Source organism: Littorina saxatilis, unplaced genomic scaffold (assembly GCF_037325665.1).
Source record: "Littorina saxatilis isolate snail1 unplaced genomic scaffold, US_GU_Lsax_2.0 scaffold_2519, whole genome shotgun sequence".
Classification (NCBI taxonomy): Eukaryota; Metazoa; Mollusca; class Gastropoda; order Littorinimorpha; family Littorinidae; genus Littorina; species Littorina saxatilis.
In genome coordinates this window covers 7,865-15,309 of record NW_027128641.1, presented here as the reverse complement: position 1 = coordinate 15,309, position 7,445 = coordinate 7,865, and the positions used below count along the sequence as shown (strand labels likewise).

At 41.7% G+C, this 7,445-nt stretch overlaps 1 non-coding gene across 1 annotated transcript; it reads left to right on the top strand.

The window, feature by feature from the left end:
* Positions 1 to 6,942: 6,942 nt before the first annotated feature.
* Positions 6,943 to 7,015, top strand: Trnak-uuu (transfer RNA lysine (anticodon UUU)). Its single transcript has one exon. It is a non-coding gene; the product is annotated as a tRNA-Lys (tRNA).
* The last annotated feature ends 430 nt before the right edge of the window (positions 7,016 to 7,445 follow it).

Genomic DNA, 7,445 nt, shown 5'->3' with positions numbered 1-7,445 from the left:
TGGGATGGTATTTTGGTGTTATCTAAATTCTTCAAAGGGTAAGTTTTGCCACATTAAACTGTGCGCATGTTTTGCTGACGTCACGCGGACACAGCCACAAGCGCACAGAAACAGACAGACCGACGGACCGACCGACCACCGGACAGACACACACACACAGAGACACACACAGAGACACAGACATACACACACACACACACACACACACACACACACAACACAACACACACACACACACACACACACACACACTCACACACACACACACACACACACACACAATGTAAGCCATTTTTAGCAGTTTTAATACAGTCCTTGACGTCCATTTCAAAGTCAGGTCCGGAAACAGACTGAGTATCAAAGTGGAGATAATTTAACAGACACCATGAACAGAAAGGCTGAACAGGTCTTACAATGGGGAAGTCTTCAATTAAGGAGGGAGGGGGTGTCTTAAAGGGGAGGTTCAACTGTAGTCCAATGTCCATGCATCATGTGTCTATAAACCACTCCCAAAATGATCAAATCCCGGACGCTTTTGCCATAATATACAGTGGAACCCCCCCCCCCATTCAAGACCTCCACAAATCTGAGAAAATCGGGTCTTAAAAAGGAGGGAGTCTTAAAATGGGGGTAATTTTACAGAGGTTATGAACAGAAAGTCTGAGAAAACAAGGTCTTAAAAAGCAGGGAGTCTTAAAATGGGGGGTAATTTTACAGAGGTTATGAACAGAAAGTCAGAAAACAAGGTCTTAAAAGGGAGGGAGTCTTAAAATGGGGGTAATTTGACAGAGGTTATGAACAGAAAGTCTGAGAAAACAAGGTCTTAAAAAGGAGGGAGTCTTAAAATGGGGGTTATTTGACAGAGGTTATGAACAGAAAGTCCGAGAAAACAAGGTCTTAAAAAGGAGGGAGTCTTAAAATGGGGGTAATTTTACAGAGGTTATGAACAGAAAGTCTGAGAAAACAAGGTCTTAAAAAGGAGGGAGTCTTAAAATGGGGGTAATTTTACAGAGGTTATGAACAGAAAGTCTGAGAAAACAAGGTCTTAAAAAGGAGGGAGTCTTAAAATGGGGGTACTTTTACCGAGGTTATGAATAGAAAGTCGGAGAAAACAAGGTCTTAAAAAGGAGGGAGTCTTAAAATGGGGGTTTCATTTACAGAGGTTATGAACAGAACGTTTGAGAAAACAAGGTCTTAAAAGTGAGGGAGTCTTAAATTGGGGGTAATTTTACAGAGGTTATGAACAGAAAGTCTGAGAAAACAAGGTCTTAAAAGTGAGGGAGTCTTAAATTGGGGGTAATTTTACAGAGGTTATGAACAGAAAGTCTGAGAAAACAAGGTCTTAAAAGTGAGGGAGTCTTAAATTGGGGGAGCCTTTTTCATGGGACTACAGTGGAACCCCCACTGTAGTCCCATGAAAAAGGGTTCTTCGTCATGTATCATGCAATCAAGAGGTTCCTTGCTGTCTCTTTCCTGTGGAACGTTCTCAGATGCGACTCCAAAACTGGGGCAACCTAGCAAACACAGCCGTCCGGATTTCGTTGGCTTTCTACCACACAGTCGATCGTGTATTGCATTTAAGACAGTGACTGCCTTTTAGCCGAGAAGTTGCGATATACGCAGGGCTCCCCACGGACACCTGTCCTACAGGGTCCCGGGGACCCCGCTTTTAATGTTTAGAGGGTCCATAGACCCCCGAAGCGGAGTTTTAGAGGGTCCTAAGAGTCCCGGATCCCCAAAACCCTTTGTACAGGGTGACACAAAAAAAACAGATCCCACCAAAAGTTTAATATTTTCTGAAATAATCAGCCGATTCTTTTATTTTTTCAGGTGAGCCAAGCTGAAATGATGTTCTAACAGCCCACCAAGTTTGAGCTTCAAGATGTCATGGACAACGGAGCATAAGACATTTATAGTCGAGGCCTATTTTCGCCGGCGAACAGATTTGCTCGGGCTGCGCACAACAGACTCTCTGACTGAATCAATATTCCTCGGTGTCCTTGCTGATTTAGGTCGACCAGAGTGGGATCCCCTGTTAGGGTTTTTACTATTGAGGTTATTGACAGTCCCATGGTCTCTGAACTTATCCCTCCATCCATAGATAACTGATTTAACAGGAAAGTCTCTACGTCCAAACTGTCTTTTGAATTCCAGTTGAGCAGCGTGGATAGAATTCGACCGAAAATAGGCCTCGACTATAAATGTCTTATGCTCCGTTGTCCATGACATCTTGAAGCTCAAACTTGGTGGGCTGTTAGAACATCATTTCAGCTTGGCTCACCTGAAAAAATAAAAGAATCGGCTGATTATTTCAGAAAATATTAAACTTTTGGTGGGATCTGTTTTTTTTGTGTCACCCTGTACATATATATGACGCATTCTGATCGCGAATAATATGATATCAGTGAAGTGGGGGTATTTCCACCAGAATATTCAAGAAGGACACTTCAACTATACCTCGTTAAATGCAACACACGCACACACTTTCAACTTGACTTCTGTTCTTTCATTTGTAATGTTAGCTGACGACTACAATCTAAAAAGTGTACCTACAGGACGCACGACAACGAAAATTTAGTGCGTCCCGGGACCCGCTCTTCATAGGTTTAGTGCGTCCCGGGACCCGCTCTTCATAGGTTTAGTGCGTCCCGGGACCCGCTCTTCATAGGTTTAGTGCGTCCCGGGACCCGCTCTTCATAGGTTTAGTGCGTCCCGGGACCCGCTCTACATAGGTTTAGTGCGTCCCGGGAGCCCCTCCATGCATTTCTAGTACGTGATTTCGGCTTCTAGTGCGAAAAGGACGCAGGGACGCGCACTTTGGGGAGCCCTGATACAAATTCGACCCTCTTATATATCATCGATCGTTGTCGGCCGGTCGCAGACAGACTGGTTTTGAAACTAACAACCTGAGTGATCGACAAGAAGAAGAAGATGAAGAAACTAACAACCGGGTACTGTGGTGTGGCGTCCCCTCCCCCTCCGAATCCATCTCAAGTTTAGTCTGCCCCTCTCCCCCCGGCCCCTCCCCCTTACTCACGCCACCATTATAGTCTCCATCAACTGAGCTTCCCTATCCCCCCTCCCTCTTCCCCCGTACCCCCATCATTATCAACATGACATCTTTTGGCGCCAGACTGACTTAGAGAGAGAGAGAGAGAGGGCTGGGAGAGAGGGAGAGAGAGAGACTAGCGCCAGACTGAGAGAGAGAGAGACTAGAGAGAGAGAGAGAAAGAGAGAGAGAGAGAGAGAGAGAGAGAGAGAGAGTGAGAGAGAGAGAGAGAGGGGGCGGGGGAGAGAGAGAAAGAGAAAGAGAGAGAGAGAGAGAGAGAAAGAGAAAGAGAGAGAGAGAGAGAGAGAGAGAGAGAGAGATTGGCGCCAGATTGACTAAGTGAGACAGAGAGACAGAGAGACATTCAGAGAGACAGAGAGAGAGAGAGAGAGAGAGAGAGAGAGAGAGAGAGAGAGAGAGAGAGAGAGAGAGAGAGAGAGAGAGAGAGAGAGAGAGAGAGAGAGAGAGCAAAAGAGAGACAAGGACAGAGAGAGAGAGGGGGGAGGCAGCGGGACTGACTCAATCTGTGATCGATCGACAATGGTGTAACGGTAATAGCGGGCCATAACAGTGAGCGCGCGGCTTGCATAAATATCGCGCCCTCCGTCCCAAATACATCCCACTTGCTTCATTTCCACTCGGCTCCCGCGCTACCCAATTAAAGACAAATTGTTGGCGTATGTGCTACCCGGGGGGAGGAAATAGGCTAGTTGCTGGTTACGTGAGCAAATGAAAACAGAATTGTTTTCGCCATTCGGCGCCCGCCCGCCTTTGTCCTTTCAATGCGCCTGGCGAGGCTATGTGCTTGCAGGGAAAGTATGTTGATGCGTGGACGCAGGAGTGACATTCTGAAGTAGAACTGAATTTTTAAGGTTGTAAGTAGAACATAAACAATCTCATAGCAAAAGGTTTGGTAGGTCAGGGGAGAGAGTGGTGTATTTACACCCCCGGTATAGGGGTGTGTATAGGTTTCGGTCGATGTGTTTGTTTGTTTGTGTTCGCATATAGATCTCAAGAATGAACGGACCGATCGTCACCAAACTTGGTGAACAGGTTCTATACATTCCTGAGACGGTCCTTACAAAAATTGGGACCAGTCAAACACACGGTTAGGGAGTTATTGATGGATTAAAATTATACAAGGACTTATAGAGGGACATCTTAATGGTCAAAGGGAAATAACCATTCTCACTCAGTCACTGCCACCAACTGAGAAGGTTATTTCCCTTTGACGGGGGTGTTTTTCCTACCTCGGAGGAATTTCTTGTTTTCTTTTCTTTTCATTTTTATTTCAGTATTTAAAAAAAAAAGTTTAGTATGTATTTATTTATTTATTTATTCATTTCCTAATTTATTTATTTATTTATGTCATTATTTATTTATTCATTTATTTAATCATTTATTTATTATGCACGGAACGGAAGGCTGAGTATACCTCTTATCTCTGTCAGAACAGGAGATCTCTGTTTTTCACCATCAATGTCAGTTTTATTCCCGCTGTTTACTGACACACTTTCATCTTATCGACGTTATGACGTGTTGATGCTCATCTGAGTCCAGCATAACGTCAGTCAGGTGTTATGGACACTTTACAAAAAATCAAAGCTCGATTAGCTAATGACTTAAAAGGCATGCTGTCCGTCCGCGACACCAGCTTTTGCAAACGTTTTCTTGGGAATCTGACCCGCTTTAACGATGGTGGGTCAACAACAACAACAACAACAACAACAACAACAACAACAACACCAACAACAACAACAACATTAACCCCCCACACACAAAAAACAAAGCAACAACAACACCAACAACAACAACGACACCAACACCAACAACAACAACAACAACAAAGCAACAACAACAACACCAACAACAACAAAAACAAACAAACAAAGAATACAAGATGTGGGGGGGAAGGAGAAGAAGGAATGGGGAGGGAGCTGGAGAATTATCATGTTTGTCTGTTTGTTTGCTTGTTTGTGTGTTATTAATTTAATTTCAATAAAGAATGAGACCCAGATGACTTGTTGACTGAGAAACTGTCGGCTATTTTTTTGTGTATCGAATAGCTACGTTGTTCTGTTTTTTTCTCAAGTGGTGTTGTTCTATTTCTCCTTGAAACGCGTTCTTCTGGAATATTTTCTCTCTCTCAAATAGTGTTGCGTGTCTGTCTAAATAGAGACTTTTTGTGATGACAGAGACAGCGATCGCGTTACACGGACATTTCCAATATTTAACTGTGGTTGTTTTTTGTCTGTGAACATAAAATCGTCGAAGAGAAATCGTCAGCCGATCACTGAGTCCAAGCTGTACCTATAACCTTTTTTTTCATTTGACCGGTTTTTGTATACGAATACGAATACGAATACGAATACTTTATTATCTCATACAGAGAAATTTCAGTGTGGTGCACATTAAAAGACAAAACAAATAATAAGACAACAGATAAAAATACCATACGAAGCATACTACACTCGCGCGCGCACGCATATGTACACTAACAGGGATAATAACATGATTCCAAATAGGTTAATTGCCGTCAGCTTTAGCTAAAAGTTTAACGCTAAAAACTATCATTATCACAGGACTAGATATGTATTAAAATAAAACTATTACTTTGTTATTTCAAACCCGTTGGACCTCGATTTTTGTAGTAAAAATAAAGCCACTGCTTGGGCATTTTAAACTAGCTCGACCGATTTAAAAAAAAAAGAAAGAAAGAAGCTATTATTCGGTCCTTTTAGCCTAATTTGGTCGGTTTTTGTATTTAGATAAGGCTAATGCCAGGTCATTTGAACTTAGTTTGACCGATTTGTGTATCGAATTATAGCTATTACTTGGTCTTTTGGGCCTACATTGACGGATTTTTGTAGTGAAATAAAGCTATAACTTGGTCTTTTGGGCCTACATTCACGGATTTTTGTAGTGAAATAAAGCTATAACTTGGTCTTTTGGGCCTACATTGACGGATTGTTGTAGTGAAATGAAGCTATAACTTGGTCTTTTGGGCCTACATTGACGGATTTTTGTAGTGAAATGAAGCTATAACTTGGTCTTTTGGGCCTACATTGACGGATTTTTGCAGTGAAATAAAGCTATAACTTGGTCTTTTGGGCCTACATTCACGGATTTTTGTAGTGAAATAAAGCTATAACTTGGTCTTTTGGGCCTACATTGACGGATTTTTGTAGTAAAATAAAGCTATAACTTGGTCTTTTGGGCCTACATTGACGGATTTTTGTAGTAAAATAAAGCTATAACTTGTTCTTTTCGGCCTACATTGACGGATTGTTGTAGTGAAATAAAGCTATAACTTGGTCTTTTGGGCCTACATTGACGGATTGTTGTAGTGAATTATAGCTATTACTTGGTCTTTTGGGCCTACATTGACGGATTTTTGTAGTGAAATAAAGCTATAACTTGGTCATGTCAACCTAGGTTGACGAGTTTTTGTATTAAGATAAAACTATTACTAGGTCATTTCAATCTGGTTTGACCGGTTCTTGTATAAAATCAAAGCTATTACTTGGTCTTTTTGACCTACATGGTCCGATTTTTATGGGGGAAAAAAGCTCTTACGTGGTCATTTCGACCTAGTTCGATCGATTTTTGTATTAAATTAAAGCTATTGCTTGGCCATTTCAACCTAGTTGACCGATCATAGTCTTACATAGGCGGTGACCAAGTGAGCCGTTTGAGATCACTGTATTCATCTTGCCTTTCAGTAAATGCATGTACATAATATTATACAGGTTTACCATGCGACAGGGCAAGCGCGATCACTGCAGAGACTAACCGTGGCGAGAGCAGCCTATCATCGATCTGGTTGATCTCTACTCTTGCTTTGCTACAGTTCGGTTTGTTACTTTGTCGATTCGAGGCCCTGTGCCAATAGAGCCCGGTTAGCTCAGTCGGTAGAGCATCAGACTTTTAATCTGAGGGTCAAGGGTTCGAGTCCCTTATTGGGCGGGCATTTGTTTTATTTTTTCTTGTAATATTTTTTTTATTCACCGTGGGCGGGCATTTGTTTTATTTTTTATTGTAATATTTGCTTATTCACCGAACAGTGTCTAGGGCTGATTTGTTTTACTTTCATAAAAAACTTAATCTCATTATCTACATTTGATTAAAGAAGTTCTTGGCGGCATTTTGTTTTATTTTTTATTTTAATTTAATTCAGTTTAATCACCGAACAGTGTCTAGGCTTAATTTGTTTTACTTTCATAGAAAACTCAATGTCACATTATTTAAATTTGATTTAAGTTTTTGGCAATAAATTACGCATTTTGGTGATAAGTGCTGTTTCTCCACTTTTCAACAATCTCGCGATAACGCGAAGTGGACGGAGGGCATACGGAAAGTCCGAATCTAAAAGAGTAAACTTTGCCACCCTACATCC